The 21,992-nt window shown below is 52.3% G+C and overlaps 2 non-coding genes across 2 annotated transcripts; both read right to left on the reverse strand.

The window, feature by feature from the left end:
• Positions 1-1,851: 1,851 nt before the first annotated feature.
• On the reverse strand, positions 1,852-1,923 carry Trnam-cau (transfer RNA methionine (anticodon CAU)). Its single transcript has one exon. It is a non-coding gene; the product is annotated as a tRNA-Met (tRNA).
• Positions 1,924-3,578: 1,655 nt separating this feature from the next.
• On the reverse strand, positions 3,579-3,650 carry Trnam-cau (transfer RNA methionine (anticodon CAU)). The gene has a single exon. It is a non-coding gene; the product is annotated as a tRNA-Met (tRNA).
• Between the last annotated feature and the right edge of the window lie 18,342 nt (positions 3,651-21,992).

A 21,992-nucleotide genomic window follows, 5' to 3' on the forward strand; every position in this document is an offset into this window, starting at 1 on the left:
TTCTCAATCTCAGCCGACAATATGCTGAGCATATTACGACGTTATCACTTGATGACAATTACGCCGCGCAATCAACCGTCCGGCCCGATGTGGTGTGAATTACATGGCAGAAGCAATTATTGTTCGAAATTAGAAATTACCTCAATCATGCATGTCCGCGGTGCGTCTCCACAGTTTTGCTGGGCGCACAATCACAACCTCACCCCGGAACCGGCGAGCATCCACTACCACTACTAAATGGGGCCAGGGAGACCCGATCCCGGGCTCACGATCTCTTCCGGCACGAACCCATCCGTACCAGAGCGGGCGGCAGCGGTCACGTCACACACAGTTGCCGAAGGTAGCGCATGCTCCGACCGGGTCTCCGGGGATAGTTCAAGGTAGGATGTAATTTGATAAACTGAAAATTAAATCGTTTCAATTACTCCGACAATCTACGTGACGACCGCCACTACCACAAACGAGCGGCCATCATTCACGGGCGGCCGGTCACTCGAGAGAGAGAGAGGTGCGAGAGTTGCAGCAGGGTGCATATGCAAGCCCGTGTCTCGGCACGACGCCGACTCAAGTCGCCGATAAAGGCAAAGTACACTCAACACCACCCAACGAGGGTGGCGATGTTTACTTCTGTGGTCTCCGGGATGCACTTTTCCTTCCTTTCCTTACTGACAGCACTGACAGCACGGCTCATGGCGTTACCGATCTCTGGAAGATCGCGAATGCAACCGAAGGAGGTGACGAATGCTCGGATATTTCGCCGGCCTGCTTTCAGGACTTGCTTGGGAAAGTCCACCGCCTTAGGGTAATGTTCCTATCACGACCGAAGGCATCCTGTCACCGAACGGATGCACTTAATAATATTTTTCTTATTACACGCCACCACCGATAGCCACACTCAACTGAGCATTTCTCAAGCGCGTCTCAAACTGCAGAGAATAATTAGAAAAATACAAACTTTCTATTCAAACTCAAAGGTGAGCTATATCGGCATGGCATTTGTCGAATCGCCATCATAGCCCCCTGTTCCTGTACGACTCCTGTTCGATGACCAATCTGCACCGAACGACCGTGCCGCACCCCCGGAACAGTTCACTCGAGGGGACAGAAACCAAAGCATTCGCGATGGATCATTAAAATTGATCCCTAATGTGTAATTTAGCGGCAGCGGCAGCAGCAAGGATAATTGCAGGTGCATATTGCTGGATTTTCCCTTGGCCAACAATTTGCCGGTCACGACTCGCCCGCACAAAAATGTGCACCCTTTTTCAGGAAAATCTTCTCCACGGTGCAAATTATTTGCCGATGCCCAAGCCGAACGGCAGCAGGTCGTCCCGCGCCGCGCTAATCGTGTACTGCACGCGGAATTGGCCACGAATCCCCGGCCCCGGCGCAGGTAATTACTACCCGCGCGGGCGCGTGCACTCCTCACCGCCGCATTCCGGCTTGTCTGGTGTGGCTTGTTTTCCTCTTCTTCTCTAAATTATTGCAAATTTCAGGATAACAACATCCATTACGCCCGGGTCCGTACCCGGCGGACGGCCTCTACTGATTGGAAGGAAAGCTTATCTCCTGGGGGCGGTGCAAGGCCTGCCTCACCGGAGCGGCCGGGACCGGCCAGCTGCCGCCTTAGCCGTGGTCCTATTGGTTAACTCCGTTATGGGGGGATGAATAGCCACCCTCGGGGTTGCTAAGAAAATGGCGCACGTTGGCGCGCACTCGGGAGCGGTTAAATTTGAAATACAAAAATTGACGAAGGAAAAAGTTTCAGAACCAGCGTTCGGAATAAAATCATTTTCTACAATATCCTTGTATCCCTAAATTTTATAAAAAGGGAATCAGTGATTTAGTGATTAGCAGAGCGTAGTTTCGATCTACGGACCTCTGGGTTATGGGCCCAGCACGCTTCCACTGCGCCACTCTGCTGCTTGCGATCCTGCGCAGTACACGGGACCGGTCATCGATCACTGATCTCCGATCGGTAACTAATATGGCGGAGGGTTGCCCCCTTGCCGCGTGGTCGTGTTGATAAAATCCAAATGGCGGCCATAAGCGGGCTTTATTAACGATCGGGTCGCGATTAACGATTACACGGGTCCAAGGTTAGTCCGGTGAACGAAGACGAAGAAGACGGTGACTGCGCCCAATGACCACGAGGCACACACACAGATTACTAGGCGCAAGAGGGCAGCGCAACGACGGGTTTTAGGAGCCCGGCCATTGTCCCGGCTTATGCGGCTTTTAATTTGAGTTAATTTTGCTTCGCTTACCCCTAAACTATCTGGCGGCGTTTTTCGTGATCGAGCCGGTCGCCGTGGCCTATCTGGTAGAAACGTTATGTCCAACCGTGTAGCTTACTCCTCCCTTACGCGGGACCATAGCGCTCTTCACGGCCTTTCCGATGCGGCATTCCCCGGAGGACTCGTCCCCATCGTTGAGACGTTGTTCCTAACGTTCCTTTATTTGCTGTCTCATCTTGCCCCGGTGCCGGAGCAGGTTCCCGGGGGCCGCACGGGGCTCTTTTAAAACACACTGCCGGTCCGACCGCAAGAAAGGCCAGAAGCCTCATTCGGTGATCAACCACGGACGACAACGGCTGCCACGGGCGGCCGCAAGGCGGGGCAGGGACCGGGGCCAGGGAACATCGCCTGGAAACTCGGAAGGGGCGGAATAAATCGGTAAAGACAAGTTCGCCTCGGACCAGTCCGAGAAAACACAACAACAACAACAGCAACCACCACCAAAGGGCAGATCAGCCAGCAACAATTCCCGCCCCGTCGCCGGCAGCCGGGCCGGAGACCAGTAAAGTTGCTGCCCGGTTGCTGCCACAAGGAACGCAACACGAAACCGCCCCAAACGCCGAAAGGGAGCCAGCAAGTGCCCCCCGACAGCCCCGACCGGGTCCGCCGACGCCGACACTGCACGCGGCTAATAAGAAAAGCAAAGCGAAAACGGAAAAATCATATTCACGAACAGCCCCTGGGGTTGTTTCTTATCCTGCTGAATTTTTCCTCCCTTAAAATTGTTTATGCTACACATTTCGGCCGCTCGCGTGGCCCCTACATCCTTCCTTCCTTCTGCGCCGCTGCTCATCATCATCATCATCATCGCTGCCGTCGCCGCCGCCGTCGATCTTCAATTTCGTTCCACCTTTCGTTCGCGTGCATTTTGGGTGCCATTGCAGACCTTTTTGTGCGTTGCATTGCGGGGACCCCAGGACCTTGATTTTCCAACCCGTGGAGTCCCGAAAAAGCAAGCAAGAAGAATAAGAGGCGAACTTGGCTACCATGGTGGCAGTGAGTGCTATAAATTCGGTTCCATAATAAATGTCCTACGCAAAAGAGAAGAGAAAAAATGTTGATTAATCGATCAGGAATTGTGAAGAATAATGCATCTTCTGTGATTTATTATTTCATGTGCGAGTAAACGTTACCTCGACCAAATTCACCATAAATAATCATTCTCTAAAGCTTTGAAACTATTCAATGAATTTATGCTAAAAAAGGACATTATTGTTATTTGCCCAAAACCGTACACACAAAAAAGAGTTTTGTTAGAGGGAGAAGGAAAAAGTTTTCCGATAGCAGAGCGTAGTTTCGATCTACGGACCTCTGGGTTATGGGCCCAGCACGCTTCCACTGCGCCACTCTGCTCCACACAAAAAGGGTGCAAAAGTCAAGTCAATAACTGGACGGCTATACGTTCTTCGCTTCGTACATTCCATTTCTATAAGTTTCATAAATAAAATGTTTCGTAAACAAAAACTATCTTTAAAAATGTGTTTTGCGTTCTTTTTACATAAAAAAAAAAGAAATAATGAGCGATCCAAGCAAAAAAAAACTTGACCATTCTTTTCTGCATACCTGAATTTCGTTATAACGCCTCTGAAAAGGCTGTTCCAGTGCAGCAACTCGGTACAGCACCGAACGCCCCTTCAACGGCACGACGGTAACTTTCGGTCCCCGGAGGCTAAAAAGGGCCCAGCCAAGAAAACAACACGGGATTCAAACGCTGCATTTTCAAACGCACCACAACACTGGCTGCCCAGGATTCGGTAATTTTCTTTTCATCTTGCATCTTGCCCATTTCTTCGGTGTTTGAAAAATGGTTCGCCCGTACTCGGCGAACGGGTATGCAAAAAGGGGCACTCGCCGTACGGAATGACCGTCGAAGCAAGTGAAGCTTACTGACTGCTTGATTGAGGCGATGTCAGGATATCGTCGTTGGTCATCAAGAGTTTCGCTGTAGTTTTTTACGCTTTGATCACACACGTGATCCAGGAGACAACCACCCGGCCTGGCCTCGGTCTGATCCTGATTGGAACAGTGCGTACCAAGTTTATGCATACCCCCAAAAAATTAAATCTTTAATTCGTAAGATCTATGGGATTAATATTCTTTTGGAGGCCAGTTCTTTTGTGAAGATTAATGCAAAAAAATAAAATAAGCTACACAACTAAGCTGCGTTCGGTTACTCACGCTGGCGACTTGCTGTTCACTGTGCTCGTGGAACCCGCGATGGACGATCATCATTTCAACATAGTTTTTGGCAGAATCCTTTGAGTTATGGTCGGGCCCGGTTGGCATCGCTCGTCCGAGGCGTTCCGTTTTACGCCAACCGACCGTCAAGATGCTTGTCGATGGAGTTTAAAGATGATCGAGAAATTGCTGGTCAAGATTCCTGAAATCCGGCCCCGTCGCGGTGCGGCCGGGCAGCAGATTGATGCATATAATTTTGATTTATCATGCGTGCCAGGAAGAGAGTGCAGGGTCGCAGTAATTATCGTGATTTAGTGTGCGATGGAACGCGAAATAAAGCTGCCCATGATTACAAGGCAGGCGTAAGACAAGCGTAGCGTGAAGATAAATCGACCGGTGCCGGATGGACACACGGGTGGGCACCTATACCGATCGTCCCACCGGAAGGATTAGGCGAACGACAGGCCCAATTTTGTCGTGCCCGGTACCGGGTCCTTACGGTCGATACCGGCCCGGTCCAGACTGCACTTACGATAATGATGATGGCCAGCCGCCAGTCTGTTAACGACACCCGGGCAAGCCGAAAGGACGCCCCACGTCAATCCGTTTGGATGAAATGTCAAAAATCGGCCCACCTCGATCGGACGCGGCGAACCACTTGCCGAACTCATCGCGCACTCTGCACGGCCGTCGCCGTCTGAGGGTCCTTTTGTGGGTTTTCGGGTGCCCAAACATTCCGTCCTAATCCTAAGCTCCATTTGACTCGGTTCGCCCAGGATACGTTCCCAGGAAATTGGGCATGAAATTGGAAATTTTCCACCTGATTTTCGGATTCGACCGTCGATTGGATTCACGCGCCCATTCAAAGCAGCCTGGGACCTGGGCCATCTCCCATTCATGGCCCAACAGATGAGCCAACCTTTCTTTCTTTCTTTTCACCGAGCCTTTCTGTGCTTTGGGCTGCAACCCGGGTGCGTATCAGTTCGAAAGGCTTGCAGGACGCAACATACGCTGACAAAAGATACGGTCAAGGGTTAGCTTGAATGGGAGTGACAAAATAGCGCATCGGACACTGAGTAAAACTGCAACAATGAATGATGTGCATGTAATATTGGAGTAGTAAATCACTTAGCCCGTACGCAAGGACCTCATTCAACATCGATCCGATCCCAAAATACAAAAACGATATTTATTTTAGCGATAATTTCGCAGAATAGCTGCCCGGCACAGCTCAGGTTTTCCACTTGTGTGTGCGTCAGAAAGCCTGCCTGCCTGCCGAAAGCAAAATCTTGTTCGCAACGGAGCAGGGATTAACCAAACAGAGATGCGGCCCTCAGCAAGGCATGTCGAAACGGAGCCCGGACGGGTCCGGTTACGGAACCGTGCACATCTTCGCACACGCAACCGAATCCTGGAATATGAATATTTATAACGTTTACATATCGAATCATCCCGCAGCCCGAACCAATCGACCGGATTGGATTGGTTTTTCGCAATCTTTTTCGGGAAGCACCCATTCAAGCGGGACAGAGCGGCTCCGAACCGAACCGGGTTGTATTGTGTCAGGCATTGCGAAAAAAGATGTTGTTTTTTCCCTGGAATGCCCACAGAACTCGGTGCACGGCTCCCACGACGATTAGGGGAAGGATTTTTCGTTTTTTCCTTGAACCCTGGACCTGAATGGCCACCGTCTTAGAGTAGTGCCGGCCTGGGCTAGTGGATCGCTGATGCCGGCCGCGCCTATTGCTTGGACCACTAACAATGGCCGCTTCGGCACCCACCCCACCGCTGGATGGTTCACCTAAGTAAACACCTGGCCACCAAGAACCCAAGTCCCGAAGTTCCCGAAAGGGAAGTCCAAGTTTATATAACACGGCCCGTGGGTGGGGTTTCGGTTAGGCCCGGCTTTCCCGCGGGGGCCCTGGAAAGGAAATTGGATCATCCTCCCGCAATTATAATTAAAACCATTGTTCCAAAAGTAATTTTCCTTACAAACTTAATCAAAACAACAGACGAATAAAAGAAAAACTCCCGGCCGGCGAGGCGGAAAGTAAGAAAAAGCAGCGGCCCTCCGCGGGCACAACTAAGGGGATGGATTGGTGGCTACCTTTTTATCTTTCTTACAGCCGGCCGGCCGGATTGGGAGCGCGGACGCGCTACCGTCTTTTTCTGGGCCTCGCGCCAACACGATGAAAGAAGATGATCCCAGTTTTCGCCACCATGCCCTGCCGCCCGGTTTCTTCCCCTCCGGCCTGAAGCGGAAAAACCACAGAACTCACCACCGCCACCACCACCACCGCCAGTCGCCTGCACCGTTGCCGGTGTGGAAATCTTGCGCACAAACAAACCGGCCACCGCGCTCGGTACGGGATGCGAACTAATTAAATTTTCTCAAATGAAATGAATCGTTTTCTTTTTGTTTCGTACCGGGGCGCGGGCGGTCCATTTCCCCGGGAACCTCACCGACGCCACCACTCCCCGCGGTGTCCTTCCGCACGGGCTCCACTAATTTTCTTCGCTTCCCGAGGCGACACCGGCCACTGTCTTCCCTATGTTGCTTATCATCTTTCCAATTTCCCAACGCACACACACACACAGATACACAGTGCACGCAGTGGAAATGGAAAATGGGACCGTCAACCTTTTTGTTGACGGAGAGGCCAGCTTTGCCAAACGAGCGGAGCGGATCATCGTCCGTTAAGTAGACGAGGCAATGAAAAACTTCATCTTAACTTCATCATTTCGTGTCTCATTTCTCATGCAATTGTTTCCATTCGCCACGTTCTTGGGAGGTTCCATTTTCCACCCATATTCTTACGGTCAGATTATCGCTGTCCACTCTAATGCGATCTTCGAATGGCAGCAATTTCTATGATGAGGATCACTGGCATCACATCAATGAATATAAATAGAAAACGGAAACATACTCTGATCTTGGTCGGTTTCCGCGAGGATATCGCCTCCTTGCACCTGTGTGCTTGATTGAACGCACGAATATTCAATTAGGCCAGTACACCTCCGGCCAGGCTCTTCCGGTCAAGCAAACATTCCGCGAGGTGGACTCCCAAAAAAACCACCGAAACACCTCAGGACCCTTGGTCAGCAGCCCAACCGGGGACCGGGAACCGAGGGGGGAATGTTTTCGAAACCGAACCGCGCATCGCTGCCGCCTCGGGGCCCCTTAAGCAGTCGGACGAGTAGGGCTCACCTGTTGCAAAAACGTTGCGAAACTTCAAATGTGGGCTCATCGCTTGCGGGCCCCAAAGCGGCGCCCTGGAAAGCCGAGGCCCAGCAAGTGGCTCGAGCGACGTGAGCGCGATCAGGAGGCAAAAAACACTTCAAGAAAGTCTCTAAAAATGTACGCCTAGGAAGTGCGGCCTCCTCGAACGGTGCCGTCCGTCCGAAAGTTCTGGAGTTCGTCTCCCAACGTCGCCGTCGCCTTCGTCAGCGCTGTCGACAAGGGCATATGATGACCGGCTACGGGCATCTTTTCGAGACATTCGCACGCCTCACTCTGCCTCTCACTTGCTCGCACTCGCTCGGGGGCTTTGTGAGTCCTTCGATAATTTCCTTCTTCCTACGCGCGCGCGGACCAAATCCGGCCGAAGCATTGAAGATAAAAGACCGCAAAGAGAGGGAGCGACCCCCAGAGGGGGGAGCAGGAACCTTACCCAACACACACACGCGCGTTTTGATATTATTATGCACCTTGATTTTTATGTTGGCTGATGTTTCTGGTTTGTTTTTTTTTCTACTTTTTCCTTTGCTGCTGGCCCCTCACCCTGGCTCCGCACTGGTCCCCGGGCGTGCCAGTGCGTGCGTCCCTGACGATGGCGCGACGACCACAGCACAGCAACTGCGCCCCCTCGCGAAACGCCTACTTTGCTTCGTGGCCGCCTTCAAATGGCTTCTTGCGCTTGCGAGGACTCTCCACGAGCCCTGCGAAGAGACACCAGACACCAGACCGCCGCCCCAACATTAAACCGGCCCCGGTGGAAACCGGTGTGTGTGCTTGGTCCCGGACCCCTTGGCTCGGCCCTTGGTTGCAGGGCGGAAGACGATTCATTAAAATGCGCGCGCGCGCGATTATCTATCAAAACAATGTGCAATGTGCGCGCTTCCAGCGATTCCGGCGAAGGATAAGCGCGCAACAAGTCTGGGTCCGAAGGGTCCGCCGCCCCGGTCAGACTCATCCACCTTCTCGGCTTCTAGACAAAACGACCGGGGACCGATTTGAGCCCCCGGAACGGAACGGACCGCAGAGCCTTCTGCTGGCCCCCGAGGGGACTTCGGGGCCGAAGGAATCGCCGCCGCCGCTGCCGACTGTGTGCTGCTGCTGGGGCCATTTTTCTTCCGCTGCCGTTGTGGTCAGCGTGCGGTTTGTCAGCAGCAGCAGCAGCAGCAGCAACAGGGAACAGAAAAGATCGAAGAGAAAAAAGCCATCCATCCGAAGCAGGGGAGGCAAATCCGGTATCCTTGGTCGCAGCCTGGTGCCGCCTGGTGCCGTACCAAAAAACGGGGCGGCCAAGAGAACGAGGACGTGGACAGTGACCACGGCGGCGTGGTGGTTATTATTACTGTTATCGTGCATATTATTATTATTTAAAAAATGTGCAATTTTTTGTGCAATTTCCGCTGCAGCTGCGGCGCGCACAGGCGAGAGTGCAGCCGGTTGAGTGGTGCAAACTTGCCACAATCGCCCGTTTATTTTGGGGGGACCAACGGCACACCGAATATGCCTGAACCGATGACGATGACGGCGACGATCGTATCCTTCCTTCCATTTTTTTTCGGGAAGATTATGTTTTGCATATTGAGATCTTTTAAATCTTTCGCTCCCCCTTTTTTAGATTCTTCGCCAGAATGATGACGATGCCGCAGAGCGGCCGTTCCGTTCCTGGTTCCAGGCATCTGGAAGACAGGCACAGACCGTCCTTAATGGTGGATGGTACGGATTATCTTTCAGGAACTCCTTTCCTGCAGCACAGCGCATAATTTGCACCGCAAAAAAGAAAGGTTACATTATTATTATTATTAGGCTACAGCGCACAAATTACCATCCAAATTGAAACGCGTAGCACAACAAACCGAAACATTCACTCTAATCATCAGCCATTCTCTAATACGTGCGCCATCTCGGATGGCATGAACATTTAACAGCTTCCTGCCGGACGCCTTCTCGGAAAACTGTCGCCACTCGGCAAAGAATTTAATTATCTGCTGGAAAATACTGTATAAACATTATTGTTGTTAATTTATTCGCCCTATTCTTTGGCAAGTGAAAAGATCGCGCCCTGGGCCTGGGACAGCCGCGCGACTAGCGAACCGCCATTGCGTGTTCCTATTGCGCCGGGAAGGACCACAATGCTGCCATGTCAAACGTCACCCGGCAGCAGCAGCAACGTTGAGCACACAATGACGCGCGGCACATATTGCTTTCGTCGCTACAAAACCCCCGCATCGCTATGCGGGTGTGTGTGTGTGTGTGTGCGTGTGGGAGGCAGTAATAAGTCCTTATCATCACCCACTGGCAGGTGGAATCGAAGATGAAACCGCCGCGGGCCTTGGTCGCCCTGCCACTTCGTTTGCTCCGCCACATTCTATTTATTATGCTACGGAACGGCCCGTAATTTAGCTTTGCGCGTTGTGTTGGGTGCATATGTTTATGGACTCGCGGCGTCCCGCATCCTGCCGACCCCCCGGACTTCGTAGGCTATTTCAGTTGTCAGCGCAGAACACCACAACGACGACGACGACGACAGCAGCATAAATTAGAAGCCCCGGCCGCCCACCGTGGTTTGTGGTTTGTCCACAAGCGGCTCTACTACACGATGCTGTGCGATGTACGAGTATGTCGCCAGGATGGTCCTTCGCCCCACGCACCGGGAGGTTGGAGGGTCAGGTCCGTGCTCCGATCCCGCCTCTCCGGTTCTCCGGTTCTTTCGCTAAGAAAACACGGAGCACGGAGGCTTCGCAAGATGGCCGCCGGCCACCCTCGGTGCCATATGAATATGCTTATTAATTAAAGCGATTATTATTACTGTTATTGTTGTCATGGCCGCTCTTCTTGGTACGGCCGGGAGCCGCGAGCTGTGCCATGTGCGTTGATGGAACTTCACGCTAAAGCCGCAGCCGACACTAAATTGCGGCCATTCTTCTTCACAAAGCCGTAAACATACCGCGGCACGTGATGAACCCATTTCGGTTTAATTCAAACCCATTGCGAGCAAAAAACCCTCGCAAACATCAAGCACTGATACCGGGATCCATCACGCAAAACTCGATGGTGGCGTGGAACTTTGGCCTTGGCTTGCAATTTGCACTAAAACCCACAATCCTTTTACGGCCGGCTCGTAACACAAAATGATGGCCCGCCCGCCCGCTAGGCCAACCATTAAAGTGCACCGAAAAACACGGTCTCTGCCTTTAATCCGCCCTAAAAACCCCTAAACCACCCGATACCGGGGTTGACGATGCCGTAAAATGCCGTCTTACGAACTTTGCTACCCCAACGCACGTTGGCCCTTTCTTCATCCTTTGTTTGGCCCCCAAACCACGCACAAAAAAATGGCCACCGAATTATACGGCCTCTTCGGGCAGCTTCCAGCGCCATAACCATATTTCATCCACAACGATCCAGCGCCCCGGAACAGCCGTTGGACTTTTCCCCTGGACCAGAAAGCGGAAAAGTGTTGCCGGGGTCACCGGGGTAATGTCAATGACTCATCGCGAGGGTCCCTCCCGCACCTCGCCATCCGTACCGAAAGTGCAGTAGTAAATTCTCCAATTTTATAGTCTCAAGGCTCTCACAATTCACCCGAAAATATTACACTCTGCCCGGCCACAGAATCCGGGGCAATTGAGAACTTCCCGGAAGATGCCCGCCAGCCACCCAGGCAGGCAGGCAGCAGCATGGCACGGGGTACTCCGATGGCAAGGATGGTGCCGGGGAAAAGTTTTATGTAACTTTAATAAATCCCAACCACCCTCCGTTATCGGTGGTGCTACGGTACTGCGCCAGGACTGCTACTATTATGCGGCCCATAAAAGCGAGACAGAGAGACAGAGATAGAGAGCAGGATGGCGAAAAAGAAAGGAAAGTTGCTTCCTAAAACCGGGCCCTGAGCCGGGGGTACAAAAAATCGCGGGGAAAACTGTTGGAAAATCTCGGCCAAAACACGGATGCCGCTCCGTGTGTGTGTGCGGTCACAAGAAAATATGGATTTTCTCCCCCCCCCCCCCGCTCTCCCCGGAAGTGCAGCAAGTGTGTGTGCCCGGGAGTGTCCTTTTTCCCGGGGCCACGCACCCGGAAGGAAGAACGGAAGCGACCGCGCGACACGACCATCCTCGGGGCGGGAAAGAGAGAGCGCGCATACGGCTCCGGGTGGGTGGTGGGTGTGAAAGGGCGCCGAGAGACATAAAGAATACATGGCCAGAGGGCCATCGCTCGGAGCGGTTGTACATAAGCGCACGGCGAAGGTCCTGCGAGCCGAACAGGGACGGTGGCGAACCGAACGCGCGTGAGTTACAGCGCGTCGGGCACTCACCTGATCATCGGGGCGCTCTGACTGCAGGGCAGGCAGGATGCGCTTTTCCCGGCCCGGCCCGGAGTTGTGTACAGCGAATCCTCGGTGCGTGTGTGTGTGCGTTCCTGGTCATGTAAAGAAAACGGTACGCTACGATTGGGGGGCGAATGCCTGCGAGCGCTTTGAGTGTGCGCCGCGCGGTGTGTAAGAGAGGAAATAGCGCGGACCCTCCTCGGAAGGAGATCCGTCGGCTTCGGGGCTTTTGCTGCCGTTTGCTGCCACCGTGCTGTGCGGTGCGTTGTGTGCGTTGGTTTTGTCTTTATTTGCGCGCGTTCCGGCCACCGGCCATATTACTACCACCAGCACAGGAAGCAGCAGACAGACAGCGCGCGACAAAGCCAATAGCCGCGTTTCGCCTCGGGCCCTTGGCCGGCCAGAGTGGGTCGGCTAGCGGCCCCGGTGCGGACGCGAGAGCGGGATCGCATGAGGTCCCGTCCGACCGGGTGGCCGGGTGGGGAGCGAGTAGGCGTTTCCAGCGGCATTTCGGCGCACACTCGGACCCTCTCGCTCGGCGCCCGGAGGATTCGCGGTGGCTCCGGCGCCCGACCGGCCGGAGGATGCTACCCCCTTTCGGCGGCGTGCGGCTCGCTCGCTCACGCGCGCTCGCCGTGTAAAAGGACACGCGTAGATGCGGCGGAGGCGGTGGCGAGCGCGAGGGTGATGCTGGTGGCCAGGCTTTTGGCCGACCAACACCAGGCGCCGTGTGCCCTGCAGCTTCACCTGAGCACACAGTTCCAATCTATCGATTGCGCAGAGCATTCGTGGTGCGCTTGTGGTGCCGCTGTTGATGTTGCTACTGCTACTGCTACTACCTATTGCCGTTCTCCTATCGCTGCTCCGGATCGCTCGGCCGTCGTGCGTTTGTCGTGCGTTTGTCAGTTGACAGCGCCCCGGACAGCATCGCACACACAGCACAGCACAGTTCGCATTGCGCGCCCTCCGTTGTTCGGAAAAGCACGCCGCCGCCGCCGCGAGTGGAAGTCCTGTCAACTGTCACATCATCCGCCTGCTTTTCGGGTGCGCCCAGCATTCGAGCGGGCCAATGAACTTACGTGAGCGTGTTTGAGTAATCTAGGATGTTGCCGGAAGTTGCCGGACCCAAGTGAAACCAAAGAGCGGTGCGTGGAAAACACTTTGCCTAGTTGTGATTGGGATTGCCGAAGCCGATTGGCAAAAATAATAGAATCGTTCCACTGTGTGTGTGTGCGTAGACAAAGTATCAGCCGCGCTGCTATCAGGACGATCCCCGGTACCACCGGGGTTTCCACTGATCCACGATAAAGCCGACCGAGGACACCCGGAGCGTGATACTTTAATGTGCCTTTCCAGTGAAAACTCCTCTCCCGGTCGGTCAGTCCGCTGACAGTGTGTGCGTGAGTGCGTACGTGTGAATTTTCGCAACAAAAAGGCGCATCGGTTAGTTCCGGTTCGGTGCGCTGCAAGAGCATAACTTTATCGCGCAACAATCTCACGACTGTTTAAGTGCGCAACATAATTTGTTGGGGTAATAAATCGATTAGCACTGTTGGTGGTGGCTTGGTGGTGAATAATTTAGAACCCCTAAAGGTGGAACTTACCACTGGAGTGACCCTACAATGTGCCCCGGCTCCAGCATAGAAGGATAACGAAAAACGCAACAACAACAACCGTGTACATTAAGTGCTGATCGTCGTGCGGTGCCGATCAACAGTTTGCGGTTCGGTGCGGTGTGTGTGCGCCATTTTGTGGAAAGTGTAAGTGTCGAAAGAAACCTCGTTACCTCGCCGAAGGTACACACGGAAGACTCCCACCACCCCGTCACCCTTGGGCAGCAGCAACGGAAGCACGAAATCCTCTGCGTCATGATTATGGTATGTAGAGTTTAGAGGCTTTAAAGCTTTGTGATGGGCTGTGATCGAACCGTGACATATAATCGGTGCTTAATCGATGCTTATTGGCGACAGCGAACTTCCCGGTTTGCTTCCCAATTTTCCCACGCCAAACATTCCATAACCTATCACGCTCAACTGCTCAACATTTCTCACGGCTCATCATGCCACATTCCAGCGGCAGCGATAAAAATCCGCCCCAAAAGCCCGAAAACCATAATCCCATCGCATGCAGCCGTGCCAATAACCGATAGATTGGATGAGCTTCGCCGCTGGCTGGCCAATTTAGTAGCAAGAAAAAAACACGAACGGCTAAGCGTCTAGAAATTATTCAAATTGCTGCATCGCCCACGGAAACGATGGTTCCGTGGTGCTGCTCGAGCCACCATCGGCCGTCCGTGTGTTGTGGTGTTGAAAGCATACATAAATGGGCGCCCGGACACGGCAAAAACCACCACACTTCCCCGCCCCGCCGCATCCCGACACTGCATTCGCATGTGGACGGTGAAATGTGCATAATAATGTGATCGCAACGCCACGGCGAACAATTCCTAAATGGCGGACAACAAAACGATTTTTCGCTGAATTGTATCAGTGTGAGAGATCCTCGTTTGAGGTTTTGCATATATTTTGGGGCTTCATTGCATTGGTTTAAAAGGCGTTTGTTTTATTTGCTTAATTGTTCACAAAAAAATCTACAAAATTGACGATAGTTGTTTGCTTTATTCATCGAGTAATATCAGCTAACTGGCTACGTTTATCTTTTCGACCATGATGTTACAGACGTTTTTACATATAGAGTTTTCAAAAATAGATCGTCATATTGGCAGTTGGTAAGTGTTTCTTCAAATTATGTTTACGTAAAGTTGGGCACAACTGATCCTTTCATGGACAATGTTTCGTGTAACATTCCATGTAACACTGAGTGGCTTAGTCAAACAATAGGTCGGTTAATTTACATCACATTTAGAACGCGACGAAGATCCTAAAATGGCACTCAAAATACCTAAAATAAATTGAGTAATCTAAAGCATTTTTTATTGCCTGTCTCGGCAATGGACCAGCTGTGTCAGGACACAGCATGGCGCCCGTTACTACCGCAGGCAGCATCACGTGAGTCATAATATCATTAATCTCGAGCCTCTCAAGAGTTTCTTTGCCCTCTGCTACGCATTCTTGCCTCTTTTGATCCTCTTTAATTTCGACGCGTTCCGCAACATCCACAATGTGGCAATCTCCTGTGTGGTTCCGTCCGTACAGCAGCCAGAACATTGTGCTGTGCCTCGATTCTTTTTTCCCTTTCCCCCGTCGATTTGATCATATGTACTACACGCAACCATGTGCCAGGAGTAAATAGCTTCACATATCTCCTGCGTCTCGTCGTACGCACACGCACACACAACATTTATCAGCGTCTCATCACGGAGCAGCGACGCAAGCAAGTTGCCCCACACATTTTAACGAAGTCCCCCTCGCGGGGTGCAATCCCATCATCGATCGATCAGCACGAATTCCGGTTGGCTCTCTGGTGCTCGGCTTGCCAACGAGATGTGTTCGGTGCCTCCTTCTTCACATTCGCGCCCCGTTTTTGTTTGGGGAGCATCTTTTATCGATTTACTTTTCAGTCCACCACCGCCGCCGCCGGAGGCCGACCACCCAACCAATCCGGTGGCCGAATTTGTTTCAGACGTACGCACCGAAAACCTGTGTTTTGCTCTTATGTAATCGATCTGCAGACATTTTGTGCCGCGCGGTGTATCCTTTTCCACTCCGTGGAACTGCGTGTGTGCCTGAGTGTGTGTGTGTGTTTCCGTTTTCCGGTACAGGTAACCTTGCCGGTGGCCCACCGACGTACTCCGACAAAATGGGAAAAACCGGGTCGGTCGGGTTCGGCCGGAGTCGGTTCCATCAATTAGTAACCGCTGCTGCTACGCCCGGCGGCGATGGCGCGTCGGCGGGCGTCAGGCCGGGCCCGGCGTACGCTTTACCGCGAAAAACCAGTATCCCTGAGTGTGTGTGTGTGTGTTCACACATAACGCATTGCGCTCAAGAGCCGGGTTGTGCACGTCACGGGGGGCCCGGTTTGTTCCGTAGTAGTAGTAGTAGAAAGGGAATTCTCTGGCACTCTCGAGCTCTCGGCGTGAGGACGGTAGAGCCTATTTCTCGGTAAAAAGGGGGGCCCTGGGTTTTAATGAGGATTAAATTTTGTGGCAGACCTACCGCAAAACACCGCACGAGGAGTAGGTTGAATTAAAGAAGACGTAACGGGTTGCCTAAATATTGGCCCAACCAGAAAAAAGGGTGAGCACTTTAAGACCTATGGCGCGACCTCGAACGAGATACGATTTTAATCTGGATGCAGTTTAGACTCGATGACTTCGGATGAATTGCAAACGGTACGCCGTTGCCGGCGGTGTTCTAGGAAACACCTTGGACTTGACGCAACGTCCAGCTGTCCAGTGTCGCGGCAGCTAATGGTTTAGATGACATTTCAACTCCCCATGGGGCACACTCAAGTACACACACACACACACACACACACACAAACACACACTGTTAACAAGCTGCTGCAATCCATCCGAGTGAATGGACTGTCGTTCCGATGCAGTTCCATAGCGACGTTCTATTCACCGCGCAATCCGCGTACAGACCGCGGCGACGCGTATGTTTAGCATCGATCGACGCACACTTTGATGCAACGGTCTCGGTGCTCCTCTCGACTGTTTTTTTTTGTTTGGCCCAAGGCTTAGGGACACCGACTGTCGCATCGATTAGAGCGGCACGGCCGGCACATGCGTATCGATCCTAGTAGACCGAGAGCACGCCGCTCGGGGCGACGGGGGCGAAACCGCATGACAAATGACTGACTTGGGTCGCGCGGGGAAAAAGGTCGCGGCAGTACCGCGGTGCCGCAGATCCGGTTGTTGCGGGTCAGATGATTGTTTAGATAAATCAGGCCGACCCGATGGCCGGCGGCCGACGTCTGGCGGAAGTGGTGTAAAAGTAATCAACAACCCGCCATCGACACCGATCTGTGCCCGAGTACCATGCATCGCTTTTTCCTCCTGCTATTTTGTTTTGCGACCGTTTTGTCCATAAATCCCGATCCGCTATGGCGCGCAGGACCTAATCTAGCAATGCAAACATAGTAAGAAGTGCTGCCGCAAAAAACAGCCACACAAATAACGATGCTCCCATTTGTCCTACTTCACGCCACGGATGGCGCGGATGGCGCGGATGGCTGGCTGACGGGCTGGCTGGCGGTGGCCGTAATGAACACATCATCCATAAACCACCGGCATCCCCCGGGGGGGTGGAAGGGCCGATGATTTATGTCGTTCGATTTGTTACGCCCCCGTGAAAATGGCGCAACATTGATGGTAATCGTGTGTGTGGGGGGCTTTTTAGGATTACAACGCCTGTTTTTTTTTGTATGGTTCCTTTTTTGTCTGGCCAACTAACAGAGAGACGCCACACTGGAAATCGCTCAATAAGTGGCACCGGTCATCAACTGGCGGGCGGGTTGTCGATCAGTGCTCGGGGATCGATGGCCTGCTTACTCCTTTTTCCCTTTGCCGGGCCAACGTCATTAGCCAGCCATCAGGCGCCCGGCGATCTCTTCCGAAAGCGGCGGGTTAATAACTTTATACCTTTTCCGGCCATCCCGGCCCGGCTCGGCGGTGGGCATCAATTTTCAGTAAATGCCCATTAGGGCCACGCCACTCGGCTCGGAAGATGCACCGCACCGCACCGTTGACCGATTAAGAAATAGGTGAACCATCACCCCAAACGGCACCACGGCACCGACGACGATAAAGCTCATTTCCTGTTGTCAATCAATTCCACTCACAACTAATAATCAATCTTGGATCTTGGTGGCGGCCGTGTGGCTCTCCTCATATCCTGCAATGCGAGCGCGTTAAGCTCCACAAAGGAGCGGCGCGAAGAGACATCATCACAATTCCCGTAGACTGATGGCTGATTCGTTGCCTTTTTGTTTTACTGCACATCTCTTTCGAGTAATTAACAGGCAATGGGCTCCCAGGAGTGTCACAGACTCACAACCACAGGGCCTGGCCACAGTTCAACCGACATTAGGCGCTCGAAGAACAATTCATTCACGTAAATGACTGGAGTCAGCAACAGATAGGGAGTTCAAGCCACATTCCGGGCCTCTTTTGAGGGTCTTCTAAGTTCCCTGGCCTGAGTGTAATTAAACGGACTGAAAATTAGCTAAGCAATAGCATTTTAAATTACTAAACAATCAATACACATTGTTATAAAAGCTTCAGTTTTGTTGCGTAATTTTCTCAAAATTACTCAAAAAAATCATAATTAAATTATAAGTCACAATTCAATCTAACACCATTATTTGTATAATTTTCATTTCTAACCAACGAACCGAAAAGAAGCCAATAATTATAGGCCTCGCACGCGTGGAGTGTGCCAATGGCCCAGGGTGGAGGTGATGGCTTTTTGCTTAGCCCCGAACTCCTCGAGGACCCTATGGGTTCGTTTGACAAGAAACAAACGATCGCCGCCCAAAACAAAAACCAAAAGCAATCCCTTAGCCTTGCCACGGCTTTTTCTCGCCGTTTATGCCGTCCATCTCTCTCTCGTGCCGTGCATATTATCGTCCCTTCGAAGTCACGAAAGCTGTCAAAGTGCGCCCTTTTTTCGAAGACGAGATATCGGGGCCGATCCGCACAAAACGCAACAAAAACCGACGGCGCACGGCATGGCCGTAAAGAACGCGAACGTTCAAAATTCTTAAACGCACGCCAAGCGAGTCAAGAATTCTAACCGAAAAAAAATCGACGCCCGAAGACCGGCGCACAGAGACCACAAGCGATGGCAAAGGAAACGTGGGCTAAGGAAGGCACCGAAAGAGCTGTAACCACCACGTGAAACAAGCAATTGACCCAAATTGTGTAATTATAAAATTCTTCAAATTTGTCGATGCGCTTCAACGGCATCTTCGTCGTCGTACGCGCGCGGCACAAAGTGTGTTTAGGGAACGCCTTGGGCTTTCGCGGAGTCGTCGGGGCGAGTTCGGAGTGGCGAATCCTTCTTGTGGAATGCGTCGACGATTGGCACGACGGGTGCCAGAGATCCGGTGCCGGAGCAGCATCATATTTACTTGTCATCGCACCCAACATAAATTGTGTCCCTAAAACCGTTTTGAATTATTTATCAAACGGCCAGCGAACCATGGAGCGGCGGTATGCAGCGGTCCGAAGACCTTGCACTTCAAATGCATTTCCCATTCGCGCATGCGAAAGCTCTGATCGCTGCTCTAAACGATCTTTCAACCCGGGCGCACAGCTGTTACCGGCCGCCGTCGATGATCGATTGCTAATTAGTGTGTATGACTTGATTGCGGTCATTAGGATAATTAATGAGCGTGTCTTTTGCGAACGCGAACTGCACAAATGGCATACCGCGAAGGTCAGCGTTTTCCCTAACGACCGGCGATCTGCGGTGGTGCGAAAAACCGAAAGTGATCTTCCGGGAACCGGGCACCAAGCGTGTTGTATCTACAGCATGGGCTTAGAAAATCCACGTTTTGAGCATCCTTTATTTAAATTTTACCAATTCGGTATGCGAGAAAAGCAGCCTCCAACGGGACGCGCGCTAGCTCCTGACACTCAACGATGGCACTGACAAATGATCGCCCAGCAGAGCACGGTTAGTCGCTGCCACTACCGTTGATTACCATCAATGAGTAACCGATCTGTGGCGGCGATCCGGCGCTTGTCGCGGAGCCGATCTAACAAGCGAGCCGAAAAGATCCACTCAAATCAATCATCCGCCGCCCGAGCGTCGAGCGTCTGACAGTCGGCAACGATCTTGATCCTTGCTTTGACCTCCTCCCCGTGTGCGTTCCACCGTGAGCCGAGCGAGCCCATATTTGTTAAACCATAATTATATCGTTAAAGTAAAAATGCAGATCGGTGAAAAGCGAAGCTCCGGCGCGATAGACCAACGGAGCGTACCGCATCGACAGCACTTTCAGCACGGACTTCTAGACTGATCGCTAGGCTAGGCTCCAAAATCCCGATAGCCCTGGATCACGTGAACGATACACGTATCCGGGCCCATCCGGGATCGGTATCATTAAAATGATATTAGTTTTGAGCATCTCGAGTCTGGATATTAGTTTTGAGCGATTCTCGCTCGCTCACTCTCTCTATTATAAACGGTTCGCGTCGGTGGCGTCGTCAGGGGGTGTCGTTATTGGGCCGCGAACGTGCCACAACGGGACCACAATTGTAGCGTGAAACCACAAACTAATAACACCAACGACGACGAAGACGTTCTACTCTGCTCCTCCGTGCTCCAGAAAGCCGGGCCCCAGTCTGCAAGATTGTGGTCGTCCGGCTGAAGGCGGACCTTTTTTTGGACCGCGTATTTTTTTTCGCTCCTTACTTCTTCTCCAACTTTCTCGCCCGGGCCGATCGAAGAACTGTCTCACAGCACCGCGTCCTGAACGAAAGATAAATAAATTAAGTTACATCACGCTCTTTGGCGTGATGTACGAAACCGCAGACGGCGCAGTCGGCACACAGTCGGGCGGCGACCGCGCTAGGGGTCTCTGGGCTCTGGGCGGCCGGTCATGCACCTCTTTCTGCGACCCAAGCCATAATTAATAGGAGTTGGCGTAGGTTTCATTCAGAGTCTTAATTCGATTCTTTCATTGCGTCCATTATGGGGCGAGAGTCCCGCAAGTTGGATTCCGTTCCGTTTGTGGCTCCTCCACTCCTGGAGCGTCGTCGATCTGTGGCCCCAGCGTTATGCTAATGCTATTCCCGTGGCACAGGTACAGAGCAATGGCATGGCGCGAGCCGATGCAAAAACCTAATGACTTTCTAGAGCCATCCCGTCCCGTGGTCCATTATGGTGCATCGCGCGAGCCGCCCCGACCACAAGATGGGGTGCATAACTGCGCATTGTCGTGGCACGCGGCACGATGTGACGAATTGAATATTAGTTTCTTTAACTGCTGGCAAAAAGGGCGTGTGGTTGCGAACAAAAACATCATCTAGCGGATCGACGCAAAGACGCCACGCTGGACAATAGCGAGAAAAAGCCGGTCGCAACGGTCAGTTTCCTTCGCAAAGGACACCTCCACAGTACCGAAGAAAATCCGCATCCGTGATTGACCGCGAGTGGTTTTTCGGTTCAATCGCCACAAATCCGATCAATCTGCACACGAGCAAAAGATCTGCTTCGATCTTGAAAACGGACCGGAATGCTAAATGATTTGACCCACGTTTGCCTCCGGGCCATCAATACACGTATATCTGCTAGGGGGCCCCTGTTTACGTGGTCCCCGGCAAAATAGGGAGTGATTTATGCGCTTCTGTGCCATACGCTCCGGCGCTCAATTTGAGGGAAAAACGGTGCAATACATTTGTTTGTACAATGGTGGCCCGCTTGCCGGCGAAGGTACGAAATTCGTTCCCGGTGTCGATGTCGGTGGGATGCCCGGATGACCGATGCTTTCCAATCATGTTCCGTGTTCTTCACGGCTGAACATAAATCATTTCTCGCACCTTCGTTCCGGGATATGCCGGGAGAAGATGAGTAGCGCCCGGGTCAACGGGCTCAACGGCGTCGTCGTTGGCCAGCAAATCCATTACGAAGCGGATCACCGGACCTTTCGAAGACGGCTTCATGGGCGATGCTCATTCTGGCTTCCTTCGCGGTTTGTCTTCATCTTGTTTGGCTCCTTCAATTGCCGAGTGGGAAGTGGTTTATTTGCACCACTAAATGTGCCACGATCACGTTTCAAGCTGTCTCGGCCCTGACGGCTTCCGGTTTTCATCATACGCCCGGCGATAGTCAGCCACGGGATATTTTGACGGATGTACGACTGCGATGCCCATCCGCTCGTACACGAAGTTAGCTGTGAACCTTAACTAGGTGGAAGCATTTTTGATGCATTTGCAGGTTATCAGAAGTAATTTCTCATTTTACCTCATGTATTTACAACATTTCATTACCCCAACAACCGGTGCGCCGTAACAGAAGAACTTGGAACTCAACATAACAGTATGTCT

Source organism: Anopheles cruzii, chromosome 2, assembly GCF_943734635.1.
Source record: "Anopheles cruzii chromosome 2, idAnoCruzAS_RS32_06, whole genome shotgun sequence".
NCBI lineage: Eukaryota > Metazoa > Arthropoda > Insecta > Diptera > Culicidae > Anopheles > Anopheles cruzii.